At 44.2% G+C, this 17,830-nt stretch overlaps 1 protein-coding gene across 5 annotated transcripts in view; it reads left to right on the top strand.

The window, feature by feature from the left end:
• RABGAP1L (RAB GTPase activating protein 1 like) overlaps positions 1–17,830 on the top strand; it is a 236,230-nt gene that overhangs the window by 182,234 nt on the left and 36,166 nt on the right. The window lies entirely within an intron of this gene.

The following is a 17,830-nucleotide window of genomic DNA, read 5'->3' as shown; positions in this document are numbered from 1 at the left end:
AATTTGTTTGCTTGGTTTGGTTTTTTTTCATTTGCACTGAGTTGGCGTTGTAAGGGACATCAGGTATGTTGTTATTTCTTTATCAATAGTAAAGGAATCGGATTTTATTATTAATAGTTAAGTATAATCACATTTTAACAATCTAAAGTAGCTCTGCAACCTGATTGAGTACAAATATTTTGGTGTCTTTGTATCAGTCACTACTTGACATATGTACTTGTGAGCAGTGGCATCAACCACAGCAGTGTTGCAGGTAAGGGTCTTCAAAGAACTGTAAAGGTTTGAGGTGCAAAAGTTGATAGAAACATTTATTGTCTCTGTCCCCTGCAGTTGTATCACTTGACCCAAATTATCGGTGGTTTCATTCAGCAAGGGAAGGGGGGCACTGTGGTTCAGCAGACCACCTGAATCCGCTTTGTTCACCTCGGTGCCATCAGGAGTCAGGGCTTTCCAGTATGGCAGAGCTCTTCCCGTTCCGAATGGAAGCAGAGAAGCATCCTCAGGTGGCCTTTTGGCTTGAGCTTCTTGAATCTGGCGCTTCCCCCTGGATGAATAACAGCTGCTTTCCATCCTTGATTCTGAAAATAGTACAGAGAGCAAGAGATGAAGGTGGCAAGGAGTCACACTGTTTGACAGCTCTGTCTTGTTGCACCTTTGCCAGTACGTGTCTAAAATAACTCAGCTCTAGAAGTAAGAGGAGGTGAACCTTTTTCCCCAGCTGAACTTGAATGCCAGGTGCAGGTTAGCTGGAGCATTGACTCCTGTCACCTGTGAGGTGACACATTACAATATCTTATACAAAGTTTTCTACCTGCTCTGGTCTGTGTGTTGAGCAGTAGCAGTGTCTGGAGTTCCTATTGACAGCACAGTGCTCAGTTTTTTAGATGAGGTCTCAACTCTCTCTTCCTTTGGAGGAGACAAACCCAGTGACTGATTTTCCCAAAGAATGCCTTGAGTTTGGCTACAAAGAAAGCCTGTGATGATGATGCCTGGCAGGTTTGCAGTACCTGTTATTCTCCCACTGAGGTGGTGTCCTTTTTGAAGACACTACTGTGATGCAGAAGAGGCTGTAGAGGAAGAAGAAATGTATCTCAGGATCAGCACTTACAACCATTATTAAAAGGAACAAACCCACGGGATTTTATATTTTGGGGAGAAAGAGATGTAGGTAAAAGTACAGATGCAGAAATGCCTGGAAACAATCTCTGCACCCCATATTTATGCTGGTAAAGAAGTGTTCCTTGATACTGACTTAAGCATCAGCAAAACTGTTGAGACTTAAGATGGTAAAATCTCCCTGGAGGTGGAAATTCCTTTGTGCTCCTCTTGGATATCTTTCAGGCAGTCCAGTCTGAGGGAGCAGGTAGCAGCTTGGCAGTAATCAGCATGGTAATTCTGAGGAAATGTGTTTTTTCATATGCAAAAGACACTGGGGCCAAGGCATGACCCTTGCCAGCCAAAGTTTTGATGTTGTCTATGACCCTGAAAAATACTATATCTTTATTTTTTAGAACTCAGCTCCTGTGACCTGAGAAACTCTGTATTCTCTCCTCTGAACAGCAGAGGAAGAAGCTCTGTTGTCTACTGGGAGTTCAGGGCACTCACAGAGAATTATCTTTTACTTCTTAAGTCTGGAAATCTTAGAATACATGCATTGGGAAGCGATTGCATTTAGGCAAAAAAATTCAAGCTGCCTTTTGTCTTTTCTGATCAGCCTTTATGGTATGTGTCCTTCTCAGAAATACTGTGGTTATATTATTCCTGTAGATGTTTCAGAATTAAAAAGTTTTTAGAAACAGTCAGGAGTGCAGTTTGGTGTGGTTGCCCAGAGAAGCTGTGGCTGCCCCATCCTTGGAAGAGCTCAAGGCCAGGCTGGGCAGGGCTTGGAGCAAGCTAGTCTAGTGGAAGACTTCCCTGCCCGTGGCAGAGGGGTGGAACAAGATGAGATTTAAGCTCCCTTCCAGCTCAAACCATTCTGTGATTCTGCTCTGATTCTCTGTTGCAGAAAGCTCCAATAATCCAGAGCTAACAGTTAATGCACGCAGTGACTTGGCGGAAAAAAGCAGTGATTCACTTTCAGTGCAGCACAGAGAACAGTTGGGATGGGACTTGGGTTTCATTTCATTTGTTTTTTGACAAATTAAATGAGGTGACAAATTCTGAAGCACTGTGCTATGCTGAGACCTAGAGCTAAACTTGTAAAAATAATTGGGAGGAGAAGGAAAAGAAAAGGCAAAGCCTAGCAGTTTTTTTCCCTTATTTCCCCCAGGGCTTTTGAAAATAAACAGAAGAGGCACTGGGGGCATTGTCTTCAGGCATTTTTGCTGGTGTTTGATTTCTCAGGCACCTGCACTTGGATTTATTTCTCTGCTTTGAAAATGAGGGAACAAACAAAACCGAGTACAGAAGACGGTGTCTGCATTTCATAAACGCAGAGCTCTGCAGGGACAGCAGCTTTTAGAGCTGAAGGTCTTATTAATAACTTGCCATTACAAACCCTGGGCATTGTTTTTGGCATTATTGACACTGTTGGAAATTAAATTCAGCAAGTAGTTACTTGGCTGTTCTCTAAGCAGTGTGCAGCTACTGGAGCAGGACTGTACCTGGGTGCTTTATAAGGGCAATATTCACATTTTTAGGATCTCCTGACTGCTTTGCTTCAGGATTCTCTGGTTTCCTGCAGTTAATTGGTTTTATTTTCAGCATATTGTAGCCTTGTTTCTCTTGTGGAGATTGAGTAGGATGGCAAACATAGTGTTACATTGTTTATATTGTTACAGTTGGTTATGTTTGGGCAAAAGTAGATTACATCTGACTGGTAAACAGAGGAGAGGAGCTATATGTCAGAGGCTTTGGAGAATCCAGGTGAAATGCTACAGGGAAACATCACAGTATATTTATCTCCATTTGTGGAGATGTTCCATTCTGTTAAAGAACAGCAGTGTGCCAGTTTACTCTTCCACAGGTATTTAAACAGTAGTGTGGTGTTTGGCTGTCTCCTATTGCTGAAATCCTACATAATTCCTCTGTAAATCATTATTTTTCATGCAATGCAGTGAACACCTGGGCAGGAAGGTGCCAACCAATTACTACACCAGGCTGCAGAAGTTCAGTGCTGTTCAGCTGTTTCAGGGCTGCAGCCCTCAGGTGCACTGAGGAGTTGTGGTAACTGGGGTGCAGGAGCATGACAGGTTCCTTCTCCTCTTTGCTCTCACTTCCCCACCTTCCTTATATCCACTACAAAAACTCAAAGGATGGGAGGAAGTTGAAAGCATTATTATGGGTCTGTTCACTGGGAGGCCTTGACCATGTGCCTCATTGTTCTATCCAGTTGTTCAAGCAGCAGATGAAGATCAGACCTCATTGTGTTGCCTTATCTGTCTGTTATTCTTTCAACTGCCTTTGCTTAATTAATTAATGCAATTTCCTGGACAATAATTTTTAACCAAAATTTGATTCTGCAAGTTAGTCAAAAGCCATGAAAAAACAGAAAGTCTCATCTCCAAGTTATTTGTCAGCAGAATAATTGGTATAAATGCAGAAATCCGGAGAGGAACTGTTTACAAGGACATGGAGTGACAGGACAAGAGGCAATGGCTTCAAACAGAGTAGATTTAGATTGGGTATTGGAAAGGAATTCTTCCCTGTGATGGTGGTGAGGCCCTTGGCACAGGGTGCCCAGAGAAGCTGTGGATGCCCCCTCCCTGGAAGTGTTCAAGGCCAGGCTGGACAGGGCTTGGAGTGACCTGGGATGGTGGAAGGTGTCCCTGCCCATGGCACAGGATTGAAACAAGGTGGGCTTTAAGGTCCCTTCCAACCCAAACCATTTTGTGATTCTGTGTTAATAAATAATCTCTTAAAAGTGGAAGTATAGGCATGAATTCGGTGTGCACTCATGGCTTGGGGCCAGAGTGCCAGCTTAAATCACTCAGTTACTGTGACAACAGAGCTGCAAAATCATCAGCTTCAGCAGTCCCCCAGCCCTGCAGCTGCACGTGGCACCAGCCTGGAGAGTCCTCCTCATTCCCTCCCCACGTAAGAAATACAGGTGTGTGTTTGCTGACACACATGCACACACACGCTGGGGCTGATGTAACTTGAAGAGGGAGGCTCAGAGCTTAATGCCTCGACCTCTGGGAAAAAGCAGTTAATCTATAGCTGAAGTTCTTCAGTGTCACATGGTTGTCTGAGCAACTCTTTTTTAATCTCAGCAATCCTTTGGTTAACCCATAGCTTAGAGCACAGGATCAATGACCGTACCGTGCATCCTTGCGAGGAACAATTTCATGGCAGTGGGAGTAAGCCACCGGATGGTGCCAGCCGGGACGCTCCCTCTTGGCGCAGCAGGGAATATTGATTCTGTTTTGGCTCATCAGGAGCAGTGGGAAGGACTGGAAAAGGGATCAGGGCTTTGGTTCCTCGCTGCCTAATAAGGGTGCCATATTCCACTTGCTCCTGCACACCCCAAGGCACCTGTTGCCAGCAGCTGGATTGAATAATGTTTTCGCTGTCTGAGAAACTGCTCCCCTACCTCAGGCTCATTTCTTTTCCCACTGTCAATGACACACAAAAACTTTATTGTCAGGCTGTTCCTTTTGATGATTTTGCAATCTACCAGACCTGTCAGAAATGGGGAAAAAATTCCATCACCTTGTCACCACTGCATTACTTTCAAATGTTAAACAGTCCTGAAAACAGTAAGTGCAATGTCTTTCCTCATGAGGCCGCAGTGAAAGGGAGTTCTCTCGCTGAAAGGAGCTGTATTTTGGTGCCAGAGAATACAGATCCCAGCACAGTTTTCTTCATTCTTGCTGCTCGTCCAGACTGTCATACTCGTGTAAGCTTGCATGGACACAAATCCTGTTGCTTTAAGTAGCAGCAGGAAGCTCTGAGGCAAATTTTGCCCCTGTTTTTCCTGTAATGCAAAGTGAAATGTAGGTTTGTGTTGTAATGAACTTCCTTCAAGAGAACTTGCTTAGTTTTTCCATTTTCTAAGCATGCGAAGCAGGGCATGTTCCTTCTGCAGGAGGAAGGACGTGGTAGGAAAGGAGCATCTTCCTTGGCATAGTTTGTGTTTCCCAGAATTCTGACAAGGGGTTCTGAAAAGGCAATGACACTCTAGCCCAGGGAGATCTGTTTTAGCCATATGGGGTTTTTTTTGTCCCAGTATGCACCAGAGCCATCTTCTCCAGCCAACATGACAAATCCAAGTGCTTCAAGACTTGACAAAAACACTTCTGGTCAGGGCCAGTGGTGTAAAGGGGAAGAAAGCACTGCCTGGGCTTTGTGACACTGGAAAACATCCAGCCCTGCTCTCTGATAGCAGAGGAATTCCCAGCCTGAAGTGTAAGTGCTCATCCCAGGTTCAGCACTAATTGCTGAGGGGAATTGGGAGCACGGCTGGTTGTGGGCTGTGCCAGAGCCCATCTCGTGTTCGCTGCTCTCATCCATCTCTCTCCATCAGGCAGCATCTCCTCCGGTGGCCGAGTCTCTAATGGAAAGGAGCTGCACATTCATAGATCCAGCACTGGGCTGGGAGCTCACACAGGGGCTTGTTGGGAACCCAGGCTCCCCTGGGAACAGCCAAGAGTCCCTCTCTACTTGCCTTTAATCTTTTTTTATTGTGACATCCACAAAATGTCAGCAGTGATCCTGTCTGGCAGAAGGACTTTGCCCACACAGTGTTTGCAGGGTCCCCATTTAAACAGCAGAACTACTTACCTGTGTGGCTTGTGGATTTTCAAGCTTTGATCCATCATGCAGGAATATTACTATACAAGATTATATACTGACACAGGAATTTGGGGAAAAACTGCTGGAAAGGTGGAAAAGCCAGAAATGTTTAAGTCCCTGATGTAAGGGGTTTCACACATCCGTACTCACTGATGAGGGCTCGAGTAAAACAAGCACCTGTTGTAAGGTTACATGGGTCTGGGCTTTGTATTTGTTTCCTTTTTGTTGCTCTTATGATACAAAGTGAATTGTACGGATTAGGAAGAGAATAAATACATCTATGCTCTGGGAGGCTTCTCAGAAAGATTGGTAATCATGGCTCTTAATTTTTTAATGTGCCTTACCTTCCACTAATGGACTTAAACCAGCACTTTATGCTGAAGGCAAATTTGTTGCCGTTAGAAAAGGAGGCTTGTCTGCTCCAGGAGTGCAAGAACATACAGCACCTGGAAATGGAGGAAAGTACTAAGCTTTTATTCTTGTGACCTTGTCCAAATAGGATGTAATTACAATATAATTCAATTCTGACAGTCTGGAAACCATAGCAGTTGACATAAAGTGACATTTCAGGAGAAATAGGCATGTGTTTTAGTCCATCTTCTCTTTCAGACTCCTAAGCATTATTGATGCTATTTGCTCTCCCTGCTTCCCTTGCCCCACTCTTAATACACACTCAGAACACAAGATTCTGGAAAATGTGATCATTATTAACCTTGTAAGCAAAATCCAGTGTGGTGGAGAGTGTTGTGAGCTGGTTGCTGTATGCCTGGGATATTTGTGTTGATACAGCAGTACTTTTTAATCTCCTTCGAGAGATTAAATCCTGGCATTCACACCTTCAAGGAGTCATTCAGGAAAGCAGAGAATAAAATTCCATTTGAATTTTGATATGGCCTTTGGTTCTTGTGACCTAAACTAAGACTCTCCTCCTTCATGGATTTTGCTCAGGCTCAGGGAGCACTAACAGTTCCACCAGATGCTTGACTCTGCAAACACCCCAGAGATGGATGTGTCACAGCAAGATTTTGTCATCCCTCATTCAGAGGAGGAAAAGCTGGAGCTGTGAGTTCAGGCACAGACAACTCCAGCCAGCAAAAAGGAAAAGTGCCAAGGTATTTTCCATCTATGTGCTTCTCTAGCACCGGAATCATATTATTCCCAATTAACTCTTGTAGCTTATAGGTTGTTTTGTGTGCACTAGGAATGTCTCAGTTATCTCTGTGTGTGTCTCTCCTCTGAGACTGCTCATTACACCTTTGATGAGTCACTTAATAGGCTCATTAAGGAAATGGAGGGTATCTCATCTAAGTGTTCACTCACTGAGCCACAGTCGCCTTCCTTTCAACCCCAGACAAAGAGGGAAACAAAGCATTGCCAAATGCATCTCTGTGTGCAGCTCCCAAGGACATAGAAATCTTTTCTAAAGTTGCAAGGATTGAAAGCAGCCATCCTGCTCTATCATGTGTAATTTCCTGCTTATGGAACTGAGGATGGCTTCTAAACCTTCCACCTCAGTTACAGGAAGGATTAAGTGCTGTGCTAGGGCACCAGGGAGAATAAAATTCAGGTGAGAAGTTTCCCTGCTCCACAGTAAATTCGGTTCACTCGTAGCCTCCAGATGGTTTTCACTGTTGCTGAAGTGCCACACAAATACAAGTCATCTGTAAATAAGGAGTAAAATGAGCTATCACTGCTCTGTGTGTGTATAAAGCAGGGGGCAAGGCCACTATGTTTTCCTTTTGCTCTTCCTGTTGGATTCCTGGACAAGCCACTTAGCCCCTCTGCTGACCTGACCACCATCCTGCACCACCTTTAAATGGATCATGTGCCACACAGGTCCCTGGTTGTGCCTTGCTGCCAGGATCCAGCTGCCTTTAGCAGTGAAAAAGAATTTACTGGTACACTCGAGGCCCAGATTAGGTGACCCAGAAAAATCTTTCATTCAGAACTCTCATTTAAGTCCTCCACGAAATGTCCACATGTTGTTCTTGCTGCTCTCATAGCTCACTTCTCTCTAGTATCTGTTGTCTATATAATGATCCTGTGTGTCCACATGAGGTTGTTCCAGAAGGTTGGAGAAGCAGTTGGGTTAAGAGGAGTTACCTGGCCAGAATGTGGATTTGTATTGCTGAGATTCAGTTACCTAAAGATTCACAGGGTGCACATTCCTTTTGTGAATGCAGAGATGGCATGGAGATAAAACCTGAGCCTGCACTGTTGGGGAAATGTGTTAGGTAACTGCCACAGAAAATGGGTTCTATGGTCAGCTCCCCTACCATAGCCAGGGGAGTCCGACAGAACTGGGTTTGAGCTATTTAAGATCGTTAATAAGTAATTAACCCAGGAGGTGACTGTAACAGGCATCATTTTAATCAAGATTGAATTATTGGTTTCCCAGGCATGCTCTGGAATTTATCAGTTTGCTGGCAGGACGAAGCCTTTCAGTCACATTAATTAACAATCCCTGCACTGAGGAGCCCCTCCAAAAGGATGCCCACAGGATCAGATTCACCAGTTACTTCTTTCCTCACTGCTGCCAGGAAAAGGCCACCTCCCCACATTTCCATTCAATTTGTCTTTTGCTGAAAAGATGCTGATTTCATGCTCTTTTACCCTGCAGCAGCTAGCCTGTTGCTAAGCGACCTGCAAGATACTGAAGAGGCCAGGGTCTGGGTGCTTTTCCTCAGCCTGCTCCTATTCTTATTTATTTATTTATTTATGCATCTTATTTACATAGCTAAACAGATTTCTTCCGTACCTCAGGAGCAGAGCCACAAGCCTCCAGGTTGCACCAGGGAGCCTTGACCTGCATAGCTGCTTGTCTTCCCTCCAGCACCATCCTCTGCCCTCGTTTTCCCTGGTGTTCCTGTTCATCAACTGAGCAAACTTGTCAGGATATTTGTTGAGCTGGAGTGGCATGCAGGAGTGTAATGGAAGTACATTTTAAAGGCATAGCTGGCCATGGACTGTGTTTGGTCACAACAGTCCTTGATGGAAATACAAAGGGTCAGAACAAAGAAGGCTTTAAGCCATTTTTCTGCGTACTTTATTTCTGGCTGCTTTAATTTCAGCAGTGTCTGCATTCCAGGCTTCTTGTAGCCTGACCAGCTCTGCCAAGAGTGAGAAGATGGTTATCCTTCCGTGCTCAGCAGTGCTGGGAAGAGCCCTGCTGCACAGGCAGTTCTGCAGGACCAACTGCATTTTTGTAGGGTGGCGTTGGGATCCCAGCCAGGGCACAGCTTTGCCTGAAATCGTATCCACAGCAGAGCAGGTTGCTGATGGAGTGTGTGGTGCACAGATAAACGGGCAGAGCATTCGTAGTGGCTACACGTGGATAGCGGAATGGAGCAGAGGTGTAATAAGGATGTTACTGTGCCATTTGTTCCAGGTGTGCTCCCAAAACCACAGAAGCTGGAAGTGCTCGGTGTGCTCTGTTACATCCTGCATTGCCCAGGGAACCTCCTTGCCAAGAAAACAATCAGTAGCACTGATATGAGTCGCTTCTCACAAGCAGGAAAGCATTAAGCAGGAATACTGTACCGAAGCCTGGCTGTGTTTGTCCTGTTTGTCTGTCTTGGTGAAAGAACCACCACACTCCTCAGTAAAAACTTCAGAGACAATTCAGAGCCTCTCAGAAGCTCCAGTATTTTGCACTTCCTGCATAATACTCTAGCCTGAGAAAGAGGGGAGTGAATCGTATAGAGATTTATTTGGAACAAACAGGGACCAAACTGTTCTTTCCCCCTATTTCCTTTTTGTATCAGGAAGCAGAGCCAGCATTCATGAGCTGAGTCTCTGGACTATACTTCTTCCATGGATGTTGCCTTTTGGGCCTCTCCTTACAGCCTTTGGCTGCACTAACTGACAGCTTCTTTGTCTAACTGCTGTAGTTTTCATTGTGGAAATCTTTTTGCTAAGAAAATCATTTTTCTGCTCTGATGATCCAGCCATTACCTGACTCTCTCTGGAGAAGAACAGAGAGAGAAGGACATGAACACTTGGGTTTGAACATACAGTCCTGCAGAACAGGGGTTGTGCAAAAGGCCAGATGTAAATTTTTTTACATCAAAGTGAGATGAGGAAGGTGATGTTTTAAGTGCAGATTGAATTTTCCCCTTATTTACTTTAAGCATTCAATTACCTATTTGGAAAGCTCAGTTATATCTGAGTGGCTTGGCATGCTCATGGTGTATTCTCATTTTTCAGAACAGACTCCTGGTCTTGTGATTTAACACACGTCTGTCACTGGGCTGTCCACTTCTTTACACCCGGAGGGGTGCTGATTGTAAAACCTTTGCTGCCCAGCAGCTCCGTGTACTTTTTAAATACGGTTGAGATTTCACAAGCCCAGCTGTGCTGTTTGTGGCAGCTGTAGGTTTTGGTGCCATTGTTCACCCAGAGCTCAGGTGTTCCGGCAGGTGGGGAAGTTACCTCATGTATTCTCTCAGCTGAGGTGTGAACAAAGCACAGGAGACTTGGTACCAGCATGAATGCCCAGGAATAACTCCTACTGCCCTGTACCTGTTTTTCAGGTACATTTGAAAAGATGAGTTGACAGATCTTCATTTCCTTAGTTGAAGATAGGAAGAAAAGTATCTTTCCTATGGCGAGATGTCAGACATTTAGGGAAGAGGAGATGATTTAACATCTTGAATTACACCCAGAAGCAGACAAGTGGCTGGGATGGGTGAGGATCTCTGCATTTCTCATTCCGGCTCTTCCCACCTGACATAGTCAGCTGTCACTCTAGAACTTTCAGAGCTCTGGCAAAATGTGAGGTGGTCTGCAGTGTCGAAAAAGGGCAAAGTGAACCTGAGCTGGCACGGGGAGGAGGAGACAGGCTGCCCCGTGCCTGTGCTGATCACTGATCTGTGTGGCCGACTCTTGTTCTCCCTTTGGTGGCAGTGAGCCCAGCCAGCTCTCTAGACCCTGAAGTCCTGTAGCTCTGAAAGATTCAAGAAGAGCACAAGAATGCAAACAACACTGATAAACAGAGCACCAGTTGTGCATTCTTAATGGAGAAATGAGAAAAAAGTGAGAATAAAATCATAGTATTGCCCAACAAAATATCCTGGATGTTTTGCAATGCACTGCTGATAAGGGATGGCCAAAGGCAGTGAGAGACTGAGTTAGGGTGCTCCATCTCCAGCTCACAGTGGGCTTTTTCTCTTGCTGCTGTCACATTTAATTAGGAGAGATAAGAAAAATGACTAAGACCTGTTTCTGGTCTTTCTCAATTTCATAGTTCTAACTAGTATCAAGGAAATTACCCTTTTGGTTTTATTTTTTCCTGTGAGATCCCTTTGCCCTCATGTCAGTGCCAAGCAGTGTCAGGGATGTGCTGTATCACAAGTGTCACCAGTGTGACTCATTTGTTTCACTCTCCTTAAAGCTGGGGGTGTCCAGGTAATGTCCTGATACATCAGTTGCCAGTCCCCAGGCAATTCCAGTCGCAGGAGTGTTGCTAAGCCCATGTGTATTTCTCTTGGGTTAAAGTTCTGCAGTGAGAAATATCTAAAGAAGAAAGATACTGTGTGGTATTTCAATAAACAACCATATATTTTTCATCTATTTTTCATCTATGATTCTCTGTCTGAGAAAGGTGATCAGATCCTTCACTGCTTTCAAAGAGTAATTATTTTTAAAAGATGTCCCTGCTCATTGCAACAGGGTTGGACAAGATGACCTTTAAATGTCCTTTCCAAACCATTCTGTGATTCTGTGCTAAAGAGTAACTGGAAACAGAATTATTCTGTCACAAATGAGAGCAGGCCATCTATAACCTTTCAAACCATTACGTAGGAACCTGGACTTAGATTACATATGATATTCACTGTAGACAGCAACATAGCTTTTCTCCTTCTTCTTAGTTCTTACTATCTTGTGAGTTGGTTTATTTTGCTTCATTGGCTTTCCAAACAATGAAAGTAATGATGGTGTTCATATGAAATATGTACTTTGGAAATACATTAAGGAATTTTATGGCAATAGAAACCTCTTTTTAAAAACTTTTTGTGCAAATAGTTCTAAATTTTATTGCATCCTTTGTTTTTCTTTGTTTGATGGGGTTTTCTTCCTTCGGATCAAGCAAAAACTAGCTCTCATTACAGGCACTTCCCTTGCATTTCTTGCAGAAGGAATTTTGCACAAACACTTCCCCTACATGAAAAACATGTTAAAAAATGAAGTACAGATTAGAATTTCTGGCTCAATTTTGTTTCTAAATATAGGCCTTTAGCTGGACATTGAGAGGAGTCAACAAGAGCACTGGGAGTGAGGGAACTCCCAAGGGAGCTCAGCCCTTGCACTGGACCTCAGCTTGAGCAGCACTTTGTGCCCAGCCTGAGCATGTGGATACAAGGAGAAAATGTTCTCTTGCCCTGTGGACATCTGTGCTGAGCTGGGCCAATTCCTTATGCTGGTATTTTTTTAGTGAGTGTCTCATTTCTTTCAGTTGTGGAGGTATCATAGTAGTAAGTCTCACAAGACCTATAGTCAAGATTTTAAATAAAAGACAAGCTTGGAATAAGACGAATGGGGAGGATAGAAGAATATATGGAAATAGCTCTGGTTTCTGAAGAAATACCCAATTATCATGTAGAGCTCTTTGATGACTGGTGGCAGCATTTGCCTTCTCTGCCCCTCCATACATACCATTTGAGCTCTTAAAATAAGCTTATTAACAGTCAAATCAAGACAGGGTAATCTTTAAATCACATGTAAATACAGAAGCTTTTCTCTTTGTGGTATACTGAAGCATTAAATGTAGATGCAGATTTTCCCAGTGGGAAACCAGATCAGCACAGTTAAGTACTGGAGTAGTTTGTCTCCCAAATCATCTTCTGAGAACAGAACTTCCCTTTCACTGTACTGGATGATGATGAACAGGGATTTAGGGGCAGAGGATTATGTGGAGTTTAGATGAGTGGATGCTACTGGTAGTCTTATACAGCTGATCAGCTTGCATGGTCCTGATCTTCTTTTCTCCTCTGGAGCTGACCGGTGCAAATTCCCAGGGAATTTGTCCAGGGGAGTACAGAGACTTAGCTGCTTTCTGCCTTTCCTAGCAAAAGGGTCTCAGGTCAAATGCCCCCTCTGTATCAGCTGGCTGTTTGTTAGCTTTGCTATCAACATCTACGGCAAGTGCTGTTTGCTGGACTTTTTTGGGCTGCATTCTGTCCTCCAAGTTAATGCCTTGATTTTTAACTCCAGCATTGAGGGGCACACCACTCTCCTGGACAGTGTCAGGAGTTTGTACTTTTAATGCAAAATGCATGAACTGATCTCATTTCAGAGTCATCGGGCATGCCTCAGTCCAGACTGTGTCTCGCAGTCACACTGACTGCTAAACCTCGGGGAAGGTGCCCGGACTGGTCTGTCCGGTTTAGCCCAGTTTGGCTGACACCATGTGCCATGTCCCGCTCCCCCACATCACTTCAGTCTTAATTACTCGTTATCTCATCTTCAAGCAACCATGTGGCGGATTTATTTTTTGGTTTGGGAATACACCATTACTGTTGTGCTGTTTCCATATGGAAATGTCTCACCTTTCCCATGAAGCTCCTGTCAGGGTGTCAGTGGGGTTCCAGCACAGCCAAGGGTATCGTGGTGAGTTTGTGCACAGCCAGCTCCTGTGGGTTTGATGAGCAGAGGATGTGCTGTGGTCCTGCCTTTTTCTTCCTGTTACTTAACTACAAGAATTTCTCACGGCATCTGGCTCTCCAGCGTTTCGTTCTTTCCCCTTTTTTTTCTTGTTCCAAGCTGAAGGTCAGGTGCAAAGTGATAGTCAGTAAAGATACTAAAATCTGACATGAAACAGGGCATTTCAGGTCACCTAGGAAAACGTGTCACTGCGCTCTCCCTGTGCAGCTTGGCTGGTTCAGCACTGGAGCAAACTTGACAGACCTCAATAATAGCACTCCTTACAGTTTTTCATTTTCCATTAATTTTACCTGTGTTAGTCTTCCTTAGGGACGCAGATAAGGACCATTAACCCCTCTTTGGGGAGGGAATGAGAGATGTGGAGAGATGTATCTACCTGGAGAAAGAAAGTCAAGTGTGGGGTTAGAATGAGAAGGCTGGAATCCTGGGCCCTGTGTGAGTCTCTTCATGTGACAGATGCTATTTAATGTGGTGATTAATGTTAATTAGTATCTTTTGTTTGCTGATCATGTACTGCAAGTGAAAAGACAGCAGGCTGTTTGGGTGAAATCCCTGAATCAACCTGTTCTGAAACCAGGCCAGAAATCCATGTAAATCCTTGGAAGTGCAAAGCATCCCTTTACAACTCCTATGCTAATTTTCTTGGATAATATGCTTGACCCATTTTTTTTTTCTTTTCAATACCAAGTGAAGTGATAAATGCAACAAGTTTAAAATACATTTCATAGGTAGTGTTGAGTTTCTTATGGAATTTAGCTCTAAATGACATTAGTGTGGTCTAAGTGCCACAGAAGCATTATTCAGTTCTTGGATTAGTAGCCCCAGGGAATATATATCAGAGACACTTGTAATGGCAAACAGGTTGTTAGTGTTTGTCCATTCAGCAGCCGGGGGAGCTGTTGAGGGACCTGTTGGTAGTGATTTGGCTCAGAGGGCACAGGTTCAGGAGACACTGGCCATGGCTGTGGGGCAGGTGTGGGAAGGTCCCTGGTACCTGGCCCTGCTCTGCACCTGTCACCACTTCCCTGAGTTGAGGAGTTGAGTTGTTTGTGATGTCTGCCGTCATGGAAGTGGAAGGAGATAAAAAAGGGACCCCAAAGAGAAGGGGTGACACAGGAGACAGGTGGCAGAAGCCTGTTGTTTTTCAGGAAATATGCTCCAAGGCAGATCAGGAATTTCTGCCTGTTCCTTCTGCATGGTTTCTGTAGTGTTCTCTCTGGTCCAAACTAGCCTGGCCCACTCAGAGGGCATTAGGCTGGAAGAGTGTTTGCCTGTTGGGGAGCTCACTGGTACTACCCCTTGCTTTTCCAAACAGGAAAAAAAAATACCCTATTTTGCCAAAACAAAAGGATGGGGAAAGAGGAAATATGCTCAGCTCAATTGGTTATATTAGGTAAATACAAAGTATGCCCCAAATATCCTGTAAAACCTGTTTTTTCAACAGGTTGGAATTGTTAAAAACTCACACTAAGACTGAATATTCCTTTACTTGATATCAATACTGGCTCAGGGATGTCTGGTTCTTTCCTTGTTCCTCTGTCACCTATCACATCACAGCTCTTTGTGGGGCCAAGCAATAAAATGCACCAATAGGTCAGAGTCCTGTGCTGCCTTTGCCACAGGGAAGACATGAACAAGCAAAACGTCAACACAACTCTCTAACCCAGATTCTCAGCAGGCAAGAAGGAAGTTCGTGAAGCAAAATATTTCTGGCAGACAGTTCACATCTGAAGGAAGCCTAGCTGGAGAGAGGAAATAACTTCTGTTGCCCTTAGAAAGTGATAGTGGCAGGATAGGGAAGATGTACAGAAACATAAAAGTAAAAAGGTGAATTTAACAAATTAAAAATCAAAGGAGGTTCATTACTTCATTAAAAAAGCTTCAAAATAATCTGGAATGGACTGAGCTGAATAATGAGCATGTACCTGTAGGCTGGTGTCCCAGCTATGCTGCCATTTAATCTTGTTCATGTTTGTGTAGTTTTAGAAATCAAAATGGGCAGATTTATTTTGGGCATGCCTTATTTAGCTGTAGTTCTAAGTTATATAAAACCTGAAATGAAAAGCAAACTTGACCCAAGCCCTTAAAATTTCAAGTGCTCATAACCACCTCAGTGAGGAACAGAGCAAAGACACAGAATTAGCTGAGAATATGCTTAAAGATATCCAGGGAGTGAGCTTCAGTAGGCTGGGGAGTGATCAGCTGGGCTGCTCTTCCCCCTTTGGAGCTTTAGGGTGAGGCTGAGAGAGAGTTTTACTTTTTTTCTTTAAAAATCATCTATAGGAACACTGTGGAAGAAAATCCTTACGCAGCAGTTGTTGTATGGAAGCATGAGTAGCTTTCTGTGTGGCATGCAGTGGATTTGGGGAGGCTGGGAGAGGGGAATTTGGGTATTTGGCACCATAAAATGAAGATTCTCAAGTCCTCAGCTCTTCCCTATGGTGGGCTACACAGTTCCATTGAGGGGAAGTGCATTACTGGTGCGTCAGGAATGCCTCAGCAATTCCAGCCACGCTGACCTCTGCCACCACTGGGAGAGCACATTCCCTGGATCCAGTGGGATGGCTTTGCTGGCTTTAATCTGCAAAAATGAGTTTACAATTGTGCCTGCTTTCAAACCAGGAGCAAGCTAATTGGGAGGATTTACCCCTGTAACTATATATGCTAAAGCACATCAAGCCCAGATTTTTCCACACATTTGGAGAATTATTTTAGGAGGAACACAGGTGCATACACCCACTTCTTTTGGGAAAAAAAAAATAGGCCATGCTAATTTGACATTTTAAGTAATAAAAATAAGTCTTGGAGCAGCAATCACTGATCAGTCAGAGCCTGGCAACTGCATTTCTGGAATGGTGCGGGTCATTCCTGCGAGCCACGATGACTTCGCATTCCAGTCTCACGTGGATCCAGAAACACATCTAAAACTGGAACAGAGTTCCAGTTTCTGCTGCTCTCCAATGGTTGGCAAGCCCTTTGTGGGTGAGGAGAGAACAGAACTGTGTGTGTGATCCACAGCGTTTGACTTGTAACCAGGTGGTTTTCGCTTGCTGGTTGTGTCTGAAAAAGCCCTTGCTGTGGGTACAGAATTACAAGAAGAGCTGATACTATCGTTATTCATTCCCGCCGGGGGAAAAGGACATGTAAACTTACCTTGAAGACTGCCAAATGCCATTCCAAGTGCTCTGAAAGGAGTTTTATGTTTCCTTCTCTGAAGACGGCTGTGATCTTCCCGGATTCATTAATGCATGAGAGGCAAATCACAGAAAAGGCCTTTGTGTTCGTGGAGCTGGTGGCAGGAAGGGAGCGCTTACCAAGGAGCTGCACATACCTCACTTCCCTGTCTGTCAGAAGATCCTATCCCTGTCAGATAGCAGCAAGAAATTCCTGGGGGTGGAGTGAGAATGAATTTATCTTGGGAGTGAGCAGGATTTTGCTTTGCTAGGAGAGCTGGTTTGCTCAATTCAGGAATTTTCCATTCACTTCTATTAACTACCGGCATATAAATCCCAACAACTGCAATTAGGGCTACTTAGCTTAATAAGTTAACAGCTTTCTGCAGCTCACCTGTCCTTCTGCTGGCTCTCCTCTGTCTCCTGACCGCTTGGTTGCACCGCTTCTCCAGAAATTCCTGCTTTAGAGGTATGCTTTCACAGCTGTGTCGTGGAGGGGGCTGCGTTCCTGTTCCTGGAGGAAGGCTGCTGCAAGGTAGATGTGGTGTTAGACAGAGAAAGCGCTCTTTGCCGTAAGGAAATACGAACATTCTACATGGGTTTTATTGTCTTTCGGTAGATTATTCATCACTTCAGCACCCAAAAACCCCATCAGAGGGGAAGGCTCTGTGTGGAAGGGCTGGGAGGATTGTGTAGTGTGGCCTGAGGAGGTGATGAAGGGCACCCCTGCTCGCCCCTTCCCTTCCAGTTCCTCTGGTGTGAGTAGGCTGCGGTTGTGCCTGGGTGGACGTGTTTGCCTTGGTCAGTTTAATTCAAAATACTTAGTTTACCTGGCTTGATAGTTATAATTTTGTGTGCTGATTCAGGGTATAGCACAGGCTGTTAACAGAGATGTAAAATGCAGGTTCATAGGGATTTGCAGGCAGCTCAGCTTCGTTAGCTTGGAACAACTGAAAAACATCCTATTTAAAGAGATGCATCAGCCAATGTCACAAATCAGTTGTTAGTTCTTGGAATTGCTAGTTAGAGCATGCCAAAATTATAAGCCCTTTGTTATGAATAGGTATGAGAATTATTGAACTGATTATACAATAATATGCAGATGTAGTTCTGTTAAATAATTGTAACCTCTCTGTCTAAGAGGAAAAGAAAAAGGTAGATTCGTTCTGGTCCATAATTCCTTATACATGGAAATGCCTGTTGGCTAGATCAGGGGAGGGGTTCGAGTAGCTGCAGCTGTGGAGTATGTTTGATAATTTGCA

Source organism: Aphelocoma coerulescens, chromosome 8, assembly GCF_041296385.1.
Source record: "Aphelocoma coerulescens isolate FSJ_1873_10779 chromosome 8, UR_Acoe_1.0, whole genome shotgun sequence".
NCBI lineage: Eukaryota > Metazoa > Chordata > Aves > Passeriformes > Corvidae > Aphelocoma > Aphelocoma coerulescens.
The sequence above is the reverse complement of the archived record's forward strand: the minus strand, read 5'-3'. Positions and strand labels throughout refer to the sequence as shown.